The 14,726-nt window shown below is 43.0% G+C and overlaps 1 protein-coding gene across 1 annotated transcript in view; it reads right to left on the bottom strand.

Moving 5' to 3' along the window:
• SV2C (synaptic vesicle glycoprotein 2C) overlaps positions 1-14,477 on the bottom strand; it is a 183,195-nt gene extending 168,718 nt beyond the window's left edge. The window contains exon 1 of the mRNA XM_019728142.3: positions 14,338-14,477. The gene's annotated coding sequence lies outside the window, so the exon portion shown is untranslated. The remainder of the gene's footprint in view (positions 1-14,337) is intronic.
• Between the last annotated feature and the right edge of the window lie 249 nt (positions 14,478-14,726).

Below are 14,726 nucleotides of genomic sequence, written 5' to 3'. Positions count from 1 at the left end.
ATTTGCTAATTTTATAGTTAATTGAAATTATAAATATTTGCTGACCATGTTACAAATAAAATATTATGGCCAATTTGCTGACAGGGCTGTACATTTAGGGACTTTTGGCACATTTAAAAAATTCTACTAAGAGCCAGAATTCACATCTGATCATCAACTCCTCATTTTAGCTCTTCTGAGACAAGAGAAGTCTATTAGCCTAAGGAATATACACACACGTAGATACACGCAAGTTCTTAGAACTAACTTTGGAATTCTGAATGAAATTCAGCTTGAGTAAAAAACAGTTAAATCTGATATGATCAGAAAAGACGATCATAAATCAATCACTCTCACCATTACTAAGCTGAACTCTCTTGAATATCAACCCAAATGGCCTTCAGGCTGAGGACAAGTGCTGTGGCCACGTGAGAAGCTAGGCATCCTGATTCCCAATGTTGCCAGTCAATAACACAGTGAAAACCATTAAGAAAGAGAATTTGTGTTCTATATGTCTCCAGACCAAAAACTAGTGGCTAGTTATCCTTTGAGGGAAGGAGCAAAGCCCTCTAAGCAGAAAGGCACAATGTGATCAGAAGACCCTGAGAAGGCCCTTAACACTGTCATGGTTTCCCGAGTGAAGATGTCACAAGACATCACTACCAGCAAGAGGAAATGAAGAACCCCCCTCCCCCCACAACCCCCCCCCCCCCCCCAAATACACACACCAGCAAAAGCAAGCACTAATATTGCCAGCAGGAGGTGACGTAGAAGTTTCAGACACACCACTAGGAGCCTCAAGAACTCAGTTATACCTTTATTCCCCTTTATCCTTAGGCAAAGGTAGTTTATCACCTTGATTTTTAAAAATTTTGCAGTACCTAATTTCAAGATCATCTACTAAGCGAAAAACATTTCTAAGCCAGCAATTGAATAGAGCATGAATAGTTACATTCCATCCTATTTGGGAGCTTTATTAAGTGGAATATGATGCTACACCAAACATCTGATGTGGTAATCGGCATAGCAACTGTGTAATAAGGTAAAAACTAGGAAGTGCATAATGCCGAAAATTGGGAGTAACTGCATTAGTTCTCCACTGCAAAATATCCCTTTCAGCTTGGCTCACGTCCCATCAGTGTACAATTGAGGCGGAGCTCAAATGTCTCCAAATCTTCCATGGCCAGTAGATTTTGTTGGTGTTAGCCCTTAAAAGGAATCACGTCACTGTCCTGATGCTGGATAAAGCTGCAGGTATGAGATGACCTATATTCCTACGTTTCACAATCAGTTACATTACTCAATGGCTTTTCTCCTTGTGCTTGCTGGGAAGTGGATGTTTCCCTTTATAGGTTTCGATGCATTTATTTATTTATTTATTTATTTATTTATTTATTTATTTATTTATTTATTTATTTTAGTATTTATGGCCTTTAAATATAATGAAACCTTCTTGTGCACACACATCTGTATCCCAGGCATGATTATTATATATTGAGGTTCACAGTAATGACTATTTGGGCAAACAATTAGCTGTAATGTATTTATCAATAAATGAGGTGAGATCTGCCCCAACAACAATGTCCTTTGCACACTATAGACAAAGAGTCTTATCCATTCTCCAACTTTAGATTGAAAGGTACACAGAGCAGCGTATATTTTTCAGTCCTGGGTCACTCTTTCACTGTCTTCTGATTCATTCCTTTTGAATTACCCTGACAGCATTTCTAGTTGACAGAAAAATATTGATAACCTTGAACTATGGACCAAGATAGGTCATCAAGCTTTCACTCCCTATTTTGTCAGAGTCTTTTTCTGGAAGCAATTCAGAGAGCTCCCACCCTCATACTGGCAGAGGAAATCTCACAGGAAACAGTTTTGAGCAGTGACCTCAGAAAATAGCAAGATTTTAAAAACAGGTTAGAAACAACCACCAGACTCCTACTGGACATCTCCCACAGTTGTTGGACAGCTATCTTTGAACACATCTGTTTGTTTCTTCTCTTTTCTAAACTTCCCCTGTTCTTACCCATCACTAATCAAGATTAGAGCAGCATGGTAAAACCTCAGTGCCTTCATGGCCCAAATCCCCGGACTATTTGCATTTGGGGTGAGCCTCAGAAGTGGAAGTATGATAAACGCTGTGCAAGGCGTGATCAAACAATACAGTGAATGCTGCTGCCGAGTGCCATCCAATGGAAAGGAGGGGATCTTCAATATGGGAAGCGGCATGCTGATGCTTAGTAACAGTCTGTGACAAGTTTCAACTTGTTCGGTGCAGTCAGTTGGGTGTGAGCTATGGTTGAGAGAAGGTATGTTTTAAAGTGTGCCCTAAATCATGGATCACAAACAATGCATTAATATGAAATGGGCAAACGGTTTCATCCTCCATCATGACAACGCTCTGTGTCACACATCACTTCTGGTACAGCAATTTCTGTTACATAAAAACATTATGGTGTGTCCTCATCCACCTTATTCACCAGATCTGGCACCGTGCAACTTCTGGTTCTTCCCCAAAGTCAAAATGACCATGAAAGGTAAACGTTTTGAATTGATTCAGGACATCGAGGCAGCCATGACAGTGCAACTAAAGACACTCACGAAAGAGGACTTCCAGAACTGCTTCAGACAGTGGCAAGAGTGATGGGTAAGTGTGTTTTAAGGGAGGGGGGTATTTAGAGGGGGAATAAGGGCAATGTGTCTTTTACTGTAATTTTTTTAAAAATGTAAACATTCACCATATTTTTTGATCACACCACGTATATTCTTTACAGACACACCATTTCTGTAGGCAGGCCCAGTTCACACTCTACCTTTCACAACCACTGCTAGAGAGAGAGAGTAATATGTCAAGCTTCACAGGAAGGTCGGCATGGTCCCTTCAGACACATGGCTAAGATGAAAGAACCCTCCCTGTGTTACAGACTGCCCCTTCTCAACTCCAAATATAAATCAGCTTGTTACACATGGTGCTAAAACATAGAGAATTTAGAGCGAACCAACAACACCTACTAATAATATTCATTTTGCAATGTCTTATTAAATAATTTTCATAGATAAAATAACCTACCTGCACACATAAATTTAAAACATCTATACAATACCCTAACAATAATGAGAAATAGGAGAGATAATAAATTATATTTTTAAATATCTAAATGTTCCAGTGTAACAACTCTAGAATACAAAATGAAGACGAGATGCTTGCTTCTAAATGTAGAATCACCATGAATGCAACAAACACAAAGGTAGACAAATACAGGTAAACTTATTAACAACTTAAATATCACAACAAGTGTTTGTTACCACTGGGGATGTGATTTTTGGAAATGATGAACAACTGTTGGTAAGATTTTAAACAAAACAATGCTCGCTTTGGCAGCACATATACTAAGATTTTAAACAAAACAAAATACAACCTTCCCTTGATTTATTAGTAGTTTCACTACTGTAAAGCACCCTACATATAAAAGTTATGCAAACAATACTTGTGTTTATATATAAAACAGAAAACGTTCCAGGCTTAAGTTATCAGAAATAAAATTTCAGCTAAATGGATATCCGATGGGACACTGGAAATTTGTGCAGTGTGTGAGATAATGCTTTGTTATGTGGAACTGTCCCATGTACTATATGTCTTTAGTCAATGAAATGTGACCTGCAGTGATAGTGTACCAGTTCTGAGCCTAGGCTTACGAGGCATCACAGGTTTCCACTCACCTTTCTTGTACTTCCGCCATCTCTATGCAAAAGCATGAACCGGGTAGCCAATTATTCCAAGTAGGATTAAAAACCTGAACATAACCTGCAACTTGGAGAAAATCCATCAAGCTCAACCTAGATCATTTAGTACCCAGCCAATCCATAGAAGCACGGGAGAAAAGAAATTATTATTGCTTTAAGTTATTAACTTTTGGACTCGCTGTTTAGGCAGCATAATATAGCAAAAAATATCTGACAAAACTTGCCCACCCGGCATAGGCAAATATGGTTAAAGGAGGAAAAGTCAAGGAGAAATTCATGACATGTACACAGGAAACCTATGTAACTTTACTAACAATTGTCACCCTAATAAACTTTAATTAAAAAAAAAGAAATTCATAATGTTGGACAGGGACTGGCTGGATATTATTAAAAAGAAGGAATGGGTGGGATCCAGGGAAAAAGCAAAAGTTAACCAGTACAATATAAACATATAATGCTGAGTCTCTAGCCTTATGAATTGCTGGGATTTAGAAGAGCCCTCCAACAAACCATACCAATATGTATTCATGAGATCACTACCCCCTACAATCACCTTGAAAGACAGAATATGCAAAGTCTGCCATGTCCTGATAGATTCATGTAAAGGCAGGCAGAGATGTAATAAAGATTGAATAAGGCCCATGGTTGTCACAAAATAAAACCCCTGTCACTAAAATTCAAATCATGGTTCATTTATCCCTGCAAATTATAAATACATAGAGCATTAAACAACCAGTAGACCCAAGCAAGCCCATTTTTATCAACACTTTTGCTTTCAAAGGAATTGGCACCTTCAACAAACTTGGCTTCTATCATTTAGATATTTTTAAAATTAAGTAAATATATCTGTCATTTTGTCTGGTTACTAATGTTCTGATATATTTAGGGTTGTTATTCAATAATAAGTAAAAAAATTAATGAGTTAGAAACAACTTGCATATAACCACAGGAAATTATTTCATGTTCAAATGAAATAGGAATGCATCTTAAATAATTCATATACATTTTTAAAGATCTTCAGATAATGCCACATGACTCAACTTCTAGAAACTACACAAATTGACTGAGATTCTAATTATCCAATGCAATGAAGAAAATACAATGCAATACATGAATCACAGAGTTCACAAAATAAAAACAAACCAGTGATTATAAATAGCTATGCAACACATTTGATAACCTGGATAAAAATCGACAAATTTCTTTTTTTTAAATGCAGCTTACCAAAATTGACTTAAGAAGAAAAGGAAACTCTTAAAAGATAACCAAGGAGCCTTTACGTATTGAAAAGAAACGATTTTATAATTAATCAGAGACTTAAAAGCATTAGATGAAATTCTATACATATCCATAAGAAATTTTAGGAAATTGGAAACAGAAGGAAACTTATCCAATCTGATAAAAGTGAGGGCAAATGACAGAAGTGCTCGTGAGGGACATAGACTTAAGGACCCAGAACTGCTCTGCAGACCAGAGGCGTGTGGCATAAATTAGGGACCATTGCCTCTACCTCTGGCACCTCACGGATTGGAAGTTTGGGTATCTAGAGAGACCATCCTGGGCATAATCATGACATTCTCTTGTCCATCAGCAAAGGTAAGGCTCTGCCAAGCAGTTTCCCAGGTGGTGGGCAGGGAAACATGGGCATCCCAGCAGTACAGGAAGAGCTTTGTGAGGCCCCAGAAGACTGTCAGGATGCCTGGAAAGACATGCAAGGGGCTTCTGGGGCACTGGGAATAATCTCTTTCATGAGCTGGATATTGGTTAAAGAGATGTGTTCAGTTTGTGAAAATCAACTGAGGTATATACTTTTTTAATAAGTGTACTTTTTATCCCCATATATTATACTTGAATTAAAAAGGTTTAAAAATTATTTAAAATAATTTCAGTCCCTATGTGTCCAGCACCAAGCGTTACAAAGATCTCAGTGACTTGAGGATCAAGGGACTCAGAATCTAGCAGGAAGACACGTATAGAGGCCACTATGACAAAGCCTGAGAAGCACTCCTACAGTGGTGGCTGCAAGGGGACTGGGAGAGAGAGAAAAGGCCCCAAATTCTGCTGTGGAGGGTCATGACATTTTAAGCTGAGGCTTAAAGGACGGGTAGCAGCCCTTTCCATAGATAAATGGGCATATGTTGGGAGTGGGGGAGGGGAGATGGTGGGAGGGCGGACATTCCAGGCCCATGGGAAGAGAAGATAAAAAATTGCTGATCTCCAATCCCATCAAATACAGTCATAGCATAATGAAAAATGTCCCTAAAAGCAAAATATTCTGAGTAGTAATACAGGCTTTTGACAGCTATTGAACACATAAGATTTATTGAGAACGGGTGGGGGAAGGGTGGAAGGTTCTCAGCTTCAATAACCTAAGTCAGAAATGAACCTTCCTTCTTAACGGCCAGCCATTGCACTGAATGTTTATAGGTGGGTTCCTTTTTTCATTCCAAAGGAAAATAGCCTTATTGAGTACCAAAGTAATTTATGTTCTCATGACTTCAATTACCTTACCTACATTATAGACTAGAAAAATATCCTTGGGAAAACTGGCACTGTTTTGCAGTCACTGAAACATTAATATTTAGACATATTTGAGAAATAGCAACATAGGGGCATCTTGAAATTAATTTTTACCACATTTACTGGTGGTTTAATTAAAAAGTACATGTGCGTATTGTCAAAAACTCTAACAATTCAGAAATATATAAAGTAGAAAATGTAAGGTTCTCTCTCTCTTGCTCCCAAAAAATAACCATTTGGTCTTTATCCTTCCAGACTTTTTAATATATCCCTTAATTTTTAAAAATAGAGACAGACCACATATTGTGGTCAACAAATTACTATATTTTAAACTAATAACATATCTTCAAAATATTTCCATGTTAATTACATATAGGTGCACCTCATTCTTTTCAATGGCTGTGCAGTATTTCCTCAGTTAGATGACCCATAACTGATCTGATCACCCTCTCATGGACATTTAGGATGCTTCCAACTTTTCACTACTACAAATGATGATGCAATAAACATCCTGTACAAAATTCTGATAATTTATTTTAATATTGTGATACCTCTGAACATGTCTGGGAGGGACAAAGAAGTCTCCCAGGAAAGGGCTCACCTCAAATGAAAGGCAATTTAAGACCTACTATTTATGGTCCTAGGACGATGAGCTGGCATCCGAGGGGACAACTGATTATAAATACAGGACACTGTGTCACTTGAAGTGCCCTCTCACCAGGCTGCATGCAGTCACACATCCTCTAAACTCTCTAGGGACATGAAGAGCACACAGCATCATCAGCAGATTTTACAATACTGAAGCCAGGGCACTCAGGGCACAGAAGGGGACGGGGGGGGGGGGGGGGGGGGGGGGGGGGGGGGGGAGGGGAGGCAGGTTCAGCAACACTGCAGGGAACAACGGGGAATGAGGACTGCAGGACGATCCCTGAGGACTCAAAGGAATCCTGAGGAATCTGTGCAGCAGGCTGGGAATCCACAACTGGGGTAGAGGTATAACCAGAGAAAGGATGGTGGATGCTATTGTGGATCTCTATTTCTACCTCCACACTGATGTGGCCCACAGGAAACCCAGGCTGCAGATTTAATTGCATACTTCAAAAAATAATCTTTAGGGGGCCGGCCCGGTGGCTCAGGCAGTTGGAGCTCCATGCTCCTAACTCTGAAGGCTGCCGGTTTGATTCCCACATGGGCCAGTGGGCTCTCAACCACAAGGCTGCTGTTTCAACTTCTCGAATCCTGCAAGGGATGGTGGGCAGTGCCCCCTGCAACTAAGATTGAACATGGCACCTTGAGCTGAGCTGCCTCCCGGATGGCTCAGTTGTTGGTTGGAGCGCGGACTCTCAACCACAATATTGCCAGTTCGATTCCTCAACTCCCACAAGGGATGGTGGGCTGCGCCCCCTGCAACTAAAAACGGCAACTGGACCTGGAGCTGAACTGCGCCCTCCACAACTAAGACTGAAAGGACAACTTGAAGCTGAATGGCACCCTCTGCAACTAAGACTGAAAGGACAACAACTTGACTTGGAAAAAAGGCCTGGAAGTACACACTGTTCTCCAATAAAGTCCTGTTCCCCTTCCCCAATAAAAATCTTTAAAAAAAATAATCTTTATACTTAAGTTACTTCTGTGTTCAACGCAGCTTATAATATGTTTAATATGTCTTAACTGGAGCACGCGGTCATGTGTTGTACATAATAATAGCATGAGGGCAAACATGAGAATGACCCCATGGAATTATTAGAATGTCACTTCTTAAACACAGACACATATAAGGACAAAATGGAATTTTTAAAAAATGGCTTACTTAGAACTCCTAAAAAGTAAGATTAAAATGAGTGTATTTAAAACACGCTAGTCAAAACTTGAAATGATACAGTGGGTCACCTTCTACACCCACTGTCAAAATGCATGGCTGTTCCCTGCTGCAGGGTCTCCCGTGCTCCATGACTCAGGGAGGCAATTTAAAGCAAAGAACAAGCGTCTCATATTTCTCTTAGAAAAGTTAAACCCCTCAAGATCACTATTTATCTTGTGTAAATATGCAGTTTAAAACCGGAACATCAGAGGACAGAGCATCTACAACACACTGCTATATTCCTGGTGTTTCCACAAAGGCAGACTTAGAGCTTCACGCTCCAGTTCTTAAGCACCTGCAGGAGCAGTGATGGGGAGAAAAGGTCCATGGAAGTGACGTAAGAATAGAAGACCTCAGGTGAGTTCTTTAAAAGCCCCTGATGCCCAAGAGGTCAAAGGTCTGGATCCACTGGATGGTTGTGATCAGGTGAAGACAGGTATGGCGTAGGGCAAAGGACATTGAACTTGGTCCAGTCCATTACAAGCCATCACCAGGGAGAATCACAAGTTCTCTGAGTCATGAGAGGCCCAGGGTCATTAGGCAGACTAAACCTGATGCCTTCAGTGTATGTGCTATATACAAACACGCACAGGTTGCCAGGACCAGCGAAATAATTGGCAGGGCCCAACGTGAAAGGAAAACGTGAGGCCCCTTGTTCAAAGAATTTCAAGAGGTGATGGCAGAGCATAAACCAAACACAGGGCCGTTCTAAATGTGAAGTTCTGCATGACTGCACAGTACCGAAGGCTCATGAAGCCAGCCCTAGGTGCTACCACGCTGCCATGGGCGCTCCTTGGGAACAGGACTTGTAACTGCCTCGCTGAGTTTCCAGAGTACCCTGCATTTGGTAAATATTGAAGAAACATTTGAGTGCTTACAAGATTGCATTATAAAAAAGTAGGATTTCATACATTAAAAAGGAATCCTTTCATTTTACAAGACAAACATTGAAAGAAGAGAAAAAGACATCTTTTAAAGTACAGTACCTACAAAGCACTGTGTTAGGAGCTTTATGTTTATTTTCCCCCTTTAATCTTCACACACAACCTTAAAGAGTAAATGTGAAAATCATCTTTTAACAGCTGAAGAAATTAGGCTCAGAGAGGTTAAGAAACTTGTCCACGGTTACACCATTTTTCTCTAATAGCAGCTCATTAATTTGTCTGGTAATATTTATTGTACTCTTGCTATGCTCCAAACATTACTTTAGATGCTAGGTAATTGCAAGATGAAACAACAACCTATCCCTAATCCTGCCGTTGGCCTCCTGGAGTTTATAGTTTAGTCAGCAGAAATAGGTATTAATGAAAGAATCTCCTTTTTCTAAAAAGAGGAAATGGTAAAATTAATTAGCATTATAAACAGTTGTCAGATGTAGCAAATAAGTAGATAGGATGCTCAGATAAACTTAAATTTCATATAAATGACAATGTTTTAAGATAAGTATGTCCCATGCAATATTTGAGACATATTCATATTTTAAAATGTTTTGTTGTTACTCAGAATTTCAAATTGAACTGAGTATCTTGTTTTTCTCTGACCACCTCACTTACAAGGAAAAGTACACTGTGACTGGAGAGGGAATTTTAACCTCACAAGAGAGGTTTGGGAGGCTTCCCCAGAAAGGAAAGACTGGACTGAAATCTAAAGAACGTAAGGGGTTAACATGGTGAAGGTAGGTTGGGGCAGATGATAAAGTTGCCACAGCAGGAAGAGGCTGATGTGTGAAGATTGCTAAGATGGGAGAGGTTTGGGGGTTATGCAAAATTAGGTCATGGAAGTGATAAGGACCCAGGCTATCCACAGCCTTGCAGGCCTTCAAGGTTAAGGTTTTCAGTCTTTATTTCACTAGACTGACCAGTCATATGCGATGTTCCGTCTGCCTATACCCTCCCTTCTTTGATACCATCTACATAACTTCTTGACCACCTTATTGACTCCACCTCTGACTCTCACCAAAGAAATCAGTCGTCTTCAAGTCTGTCTCGCCAGCTAGAATATGATTTCTCTGAGGGCTGCAAGCAGATATTCAACATTAAAGAGAACAACATAGCTTATAAAGTCCATGCATTCTGGGTCTCTGCCACACTGCCTAGTTCAAGGACTCCTGCAAGTGTGGTCACCAACCCACTTTGTGGAGCTTGACAAACAGCATATTCTGGGCCCATCGATAAAACCACTCACTTAGAATATCTAGGATGGGGTTCAGAAATACCCATTTGAAGAAACGCCCCAGGAAAGTACGATATGCACAACTGTTTGAGAAGCACTGGCCTATTTGGCTATTCTAGGATTCTACTTCATAGGATTTTCTAATAGTGGCTGATGACAAAAGAAAGCATTTGATCTAATTTGTCATAAGTCTCACTGTGTTCTCAAATTATAAGAGGTCCCAAGTGGTTTGCGAAAACTAAAGCCCATCAATATAGTTCTTAGTGTCTTTTCTTAATCATTTATATTACATACTGTTCATGGGAAAAGATATAGCATTATTAGGTGGGCCACAGAAAACAATTCAAATGTTGTCATGTTAAATTGATTTGAATATCTGCTATACATTAAGCTGAGATTATTATTTTTGAAATTTGGTCTTTTAAAATGTTTTTCAATTAATACCCCTAATGGTGAAATACAAAATACAATAGACCATTTAAAGAAACACAGACCCATAGCTCCATGTAAAATGTCAATGTGAGTTAAAAACACTTCTTATATTCCACTTATAAGCAAAATTCAAATTTAAAATATAATTCATCATATATTTCTGCATTTCATGGAAGGAAAGAATATTAGGAACAGAAAGGACCAAACCACCAAATGTACCCCTCTCCATTTAATTTATTTTATTCAATTCTTACCAACAAGGAAGCCATCATAATATGTAACTACTACAAATTGTCCCTAATTAAGAGGGGCATCCATGATAAAGCTAAATTGTGTCTCTATGTCCCATTCATACATATTTCCAGAAAGAAATAAAATAGTAACTTCTTCCCCCACTGGTACTCTCAGCTGTCTCAAATAAAGAAAGAAGCTCCAAATTCTATCCACTGCAACATTTTGCACTGGTTGCTCAGTAGGGTTGGAATTGAAAAAGCAAAGCAAAACCAAAAACAATTTATCAATGGTACCCAAACTGCACAGAGCTGGGGGCCATCTCTCCTAGGTTTACAAGCAGACGTTACCAAAATGATGAGTTTGTGTGACATTGGCAATGCTATCCATGTTCTAATCCATGGGTCAGATAGAAATTTCAGCAACATGCACCCAAGAAGCACACTGGGGATCCTAGGTTTTCCCTTGATGTGGTCTTACCGAATAAAAAGGGCGTTTGAACTTCCACTATTCACAGAAATTGACCATTATGTATCAGTAACATGAGTAACAATATAGTGAGCTAGTTAGGAAGGTATTTTAACAAATCAGACGTTTTGTTATTCATGAAATATGTCACAAGCTTACCTCAGAGTAAGAGCTAATATCCCTAATTATAGGAAATGGGTTTTCTGGTACTTGCAGTCATGTGGTACACTGCACGTTATGATGCCCTCTGCAGTAATCTCCGTGAGGGTAGAAACTGCATCTGTTCTCTGAGGCAACTTCCACACTTAAAGAATATTACAGGGTTAATAATGAGTAGGATTTTCCCCTAAAAGCTCTTAGGCTAGTCTACTGCTCAGACCAATGAAGCTACTTTTACTGTCATTAGGTCATAAAAAATAAATTTGATTTTTCTTCTACCTCACCAAAACATTCAGATGTAATCCAGAGCTTCTTCCCCCCACCCCACCCCCTTCTCCAGACAGCAGCTAATGGCATTTGATTTTATATTAGGCTGTTAGGAAAAGCCGATTGTCTGCATTTGCTGAGACTAAGGGCCAAATTTCATTAAAGGAACAGTGCCGGGGAAAGTCTCCAGAATTTTTTAAAAGATGAAATTGTTTTCTTCTCCCTTAAAGGGACTTTGTTTCATAATATTTTCCATTCCTAGGGGATTTGTTTGCCCAAAGCAATCTGAGACCATCTCTTTTGTCCCCAACACAGCTTTGTAATAAGAGCTAATCTGAGATATTTTTCACATTTCTCAAATGTTCAGGATGAACCAAGAGTTTAAGTCACTGGTCCAAGGTGATATAACATAATACTCGGAAAGTGGGGACTAGGATCTTTGTCTCTGGGCTCTGTGACAACTGCTTTGCTTCCTTCCTTTCTTCCCTCCCTCCCCTACTTCCTCTCTTCATGCCTTTGGCCATACACGCTGCAGCTTTGGGCTCCCTCAGTATAAAGCCAGTACAAAAACCTTTGCCATTAGGTTTCCAGCAAGTGGGGTCTTAATAAATAAATAAATAAATAAATAAATAAATAATAAATACAATGAAACGACGTGGATTGGGTTCTTTTTTTCCTACCAGTACTGTTTATAACACACATTTTTACGTTTCAAAGGAAGAATGCGGCAGTGTTTTGTAAGCCATTCTCAAGTCCCCCTTGAGGCCAGGCCTCCTGACAAAACTCCTGAAGGATGGTGAAGGAATGGGGTAGCTCTACAGAATTTCGTGAACCTCAGCATCGAAGCTGTCACATGAAAACTTGCCGCGAGCACGAGGCCTTTCGGAATATGTCACTGAAAATGAGAACGACCAGAGGTGACGGCAAATTCTCCTCCAGGATTAAGGATAAGAATTAAACTGAAACAACTTTCTCGCGCTGTCAGTCACCTAAGCAGGCGGAAAAGGGGGTCCAGCGAGTGAGGAGACCATCAGGGCATCCCTATCTCGGCGCCTTAAAAGACGCCCCATCCGTTTGGTCTCCCGGGCAGCGCCCGGCAGCTGGGGCGCCTTCCCGGCACTGCGGCGCACTGCGGAGCCACTAGCCCTCCCGCAGCCCCGTCCCTGCGGGGTTTTCCTCGCCGCCGGTGCCGCCGCCGCGGCAGTCCGTTGGCCCCCGCCACCCCACGGGGTCGCCGCGGTGCGTTGCGGGGCATCCATCACCTGAGAGCCTCTGACGCACACACGCGCTCTCCCAGACTGAGACTCCGCCGCCTGCCCTCCACCCCCAACCCCCTCCCGCCCCTCGTGGGTCTGCATCACTCGCACACGTAGCAGTGACGCGAGCGCCCCCCACTCGGGCCATCCAGGCGGCACCCTCCAACCCCTGTGACTAAGCCCCTCCCCCTCCGCCCTAGCGCGCCGGGCGCCTGAGGTCCCCGCTCGCCCACACAAATGCTGCGGGTTGTGCATCTGCGGCCGGGTGCCCACCGCCCTATGCCAAGTTCATCACCATATACCGCAGTCTTCGTGTGCTCAGCCCAGGGTGCTCCCCGCGACACGTTGGAAAAAAGTCTTCCCAGTTCTAGAACCCAGGCGGAGGGGAAAGAGCCCGCCGAGAGAAAGGGTCAAATGGATTAGGTGATCGCCTCCCCGGCCCTCACCACCACCTGAAATTATCTCAGTAGTTTGTTTACAGGTGACGGTCCTTCTCCACCACTTAGCCTCTTGCCAATCGGTCTCTTTAGCCGCACCTGGCGCATAGTAGGCGCTCGGCAGGGTTTTGCCGATTGCAGGCTCAGTGTAGTGAAGTGCAGACACTCACAGCCACAGCCTCAGGGGTTTCCCTCTCTCGGTCCCTCCCTTGTTCTCGCGTAGACACTAGACAGGGGCTTCGGGGACTTAGGTAGACTAGTTTTTAAATTCCCCGTGTTTCTTTTAAGCTACCGCGGCGCCCACTGCGGCTGCCTCTGCTCTCCCACAACCCGCACGTCTGCAGAGAGATCCCCGCCGAAAAGTTGAGCCCAAGGCTGGGATGGAGGTACTGGTCAGACACCCAGCCAGAGTCTCAGAGCTGTTTGTAATCAATCAGCCTCCCCCTGCCCCTCGAACCACTCAAGCAAAGGATCGTGGAGGTTCCTGCAGAAGACGGGCGCGGCCCCCGCATCCCAGCGGCTGCCCACCAGCCTCCCCCGGGAGTCTTGGATAGAGTGAGCCAGGACCCCCTGACCTAGCCCCGTCCAGTTGCTATACCCCGACTTCCCCGGTCCGGCGCCAGCAAAGGCGCCGGGACGAGCAGAACTTGGCACCGGCAACCGCTTCTCCGGGGGACAGGCAGGGCAAAGTTGCGCTTTACAGGGCTGCAAAAAGTTCCCCAGGTTGCACTGCCTGGCCTCCCAGTCCCGCAGGAAAATTAAGCAGCGGCAGGAAATCCCGCCACCGCTGCCGGGGTCCCTCACTCACCGCTCCAGCCGCCGGGGACCCGTGCCCTGGGTGCTGTCAGCGCTGCAGCCGCTGTCGCGCGGGCGTCGCTCCGGCTCGCTTCTCCCGGCCGCCTCCGTCTGCCACTCTCCTGCAGCGCGCGGAGTGGTGACTCCTCCGAGCGTGTCAGCGGCGAGAGGAGGGGCGGGAAAGTGGCTCCCGGCTTGCAAGCTGCGGCCCTCCTCCCCCTCCTCCGCCTGCGCCTCCTCCCGAGGTGCTGCAGTGTCGGGCGGCGGCGTGGCGAGAGTACGAGCGGTGAGCGGGGCGGGAGTCACGGCGCGCGGGGGAGGCGGGAGCCGCGCACCGCTCGGTGCCGCGCTGGCTGACGCGCTCCGGGAAGTCGGGGTGCTGAGGCGCTGCTGCAACGCAGG

Source organism: Rhinolophus sinicus, chromosome 3 (assembly GCF_057876585.1).
Source record: "Rhinolophus sinicus isolate RSI-liver-muscle chromosome 3, RSI-T2T, whole genome shotgun sequence".
Classification (NCBI taxonomy): Eukaryota; Metazoa; Chordata; class Mammalia; order Chiroptera; family Rhinolophidae; genus Rhinolophus; species Rhinolophus sinicus.
The sequence above is the reverse complement of the archived record's forward strand: the minus strand, read 5'-3'. Positions and strand labels throughout refer to the sequence as shown.